Genomic DNA, 1977 nt, shown 5'->3' with positions numbered 1-1977 from the left:
ATATGTTACACATACAACAGAGGGAATATTTATATAGGATCCCTAGTGGCTGGTGGCAGCTGGCAGGGGCCTCCCTCCCTCCCTTCCCTGGCCAGCCCCACCCCTTGGTTGAACTCCTGGTTGAGGGGACAATTTGCATACTATGCTTTTATTATATAGGATATTGTGTATTTATAAAATTTAAATAATTATTTTAAAATATATGCTTTATTTTGAAGAAGTTTAATTTTTTACAAGAGATAGGGAAAGATGATAAAAAAAAAACCCTACAAAAATTACATATAAAAATTGCCTATAAGGAAACTATAGGGATAGCTTCTATACTTGACCATTGGCTGGTTCAAAAGCTCTTAATGGCCTCCAGTGATAACCTCTGAGGTGAGTCCTCTCCTCCCTCTGGCAGCCTCCAGCAGTACCCTCAGAAATTCAGTTTACATGAAACTTCTTGTCAACCTTCAAAGCTATGAACTCTGTTATGTCAGCTCACACTCTAAAAGAAGGACCTTTGTTTCTTCATCAGTAAATCTGTGATAGAGATTTCTGGCAGACTCATAGCAGACTTTTTTGGTTGATGTAGAATGTTTTTTGTTTTTGTTGTTGGCATTATTTTAGATGTTCCCCCTTTTACCCATCTCCACCCCTCCTGCCCCTTTCTCTGGCCATCACCACATTGTTGTCTGTGTCCATGGGTTATGCTAATATATTCTTTGGCTAATCTCTTCACCTTCTTTCACCCAGTTCCCCCATTTCCCTCCCCTCTGACCTCTGTCAGTTTGTTTCACATATCCGTTCCTCTGGTTCTATTTTGTTCGTCAGTTTATTTTATTCATTAGATTCTATATGCAAATGAAGTCCTGTGGGATCTGTCTTTCTCCATTCATGCTGTTGCAAAGGGTAAGAGCTCCTTCCTTTTTACAGCCAAGTAGTATTCCATTGTGTAAATGTACCACAGGTATTTTAGCTACTCATTTGCTGCTGGGTACTTGGGCTGTTTCCAGATGGGTCAAAAGGAAGTCCCATTTTTTTATTTTTTTATTTTTTAGAAACTCTACACATACTGTTTTCCACAGTGGCTGCACCAGTCTGCATTCCCACCACTAGTTCCCTTTTCTCCATATCCTCGCCAGCACTTGTTTGTTGATTTACTGATGGTAGCCATTCTGAGAATTGTAAGGTGATATCTCATTTACATCTCTCTGATCTTATATTTACTGATTACTGCCTTCTTGATTTCTTTAATAACATAATTAACTTGACAATAGGTTAAGCAGGATTTCATGTACACCACAGGAATGTCATTGAACTCATCAAAAATTATATTTGACATTTAATTTTTTTGTTCTTCAGAGGGCTTCTTCGTGGCTACAGATTCCTCAACTTTGTCAGGTTCTTCAGGGTCAAGATCTGATACAGTCACAAAGTTCTGGGTGACTGAACTGAGCCAATGGGGAGGTATGTTTTCTTTGAGATGTTGCACATCTTACAATCTTCTTCAAGAGATTCCCTGAATTCCTTGAGTGAACAGGTAGATTGTACTTGATACTGAATTTTCAATTCCAATTTACGTAGAAGCTTGTTTACTAAATGATTTAATTTCCTATTTTATTTAATATAGTCTTTAAGGTAGATTCTTAACCCAAGAGTCTTAATGACAAAGATTTTTATATATTGACAATCATTTCATTAATATGAGAGCGTATTTGTTTCAGATCTGAGGAGGCCATCTTTTAAGCCTCTCCTACAGGTCTGGGAGCAAAAAGCACAATTTAGAGATTTATAATAAAATTAACCTGGATAATCATCCACAATAAAACATTGCTAGTACACATGGAGCCCTCTTAATTGCATTTCTCCTCTCTTCCATGAAGAAGTATCCACTCTCCTGAATTTTAAATTCATTATTCTCTTCCTTCTCTTCAGTTTTTACCTTATTTGTATGCATCCCTTAAACTATATTATTTAGTTGTTTAATTTTAT

At 36.9% G+C, this 1977-nt stretch overlaps 1 pseudogene; it reads right to left on the bottom strand.

Annotated features, from left to right (window-relative positions):
* Positions 1-433: 433 nt before the first annotated feature.
* On the bottom strand, positions 434-1751 carry LOC118731473 (annotated as a pseudogene).
* Positions 1752-1977: the final 226 nt, after the last annotated feature.

Source organism: Pipistrellus kuhlii, unplaced genomic scaffold, assembly GCF_014108245.1.
Source record: "Pipistrellus kuhlii isolate mPipKuh1 unplaced genomic scaffold, mPipKuh1.p scaffold_m20_p_1, whole genome shotgun sequence".
Lineage (NCBI taxonomy): Eukaryota > Metazoa > Chordata > Mammalia > Chiroptera > Vespertilionidae > Pipistrellus > Pipistrellus kuhlii.
The sequence above is the reverse complement of the archived record's forward strand: the minus strand, read 5'-3'. Positions and strand labels throughout refer to the sequence as shown.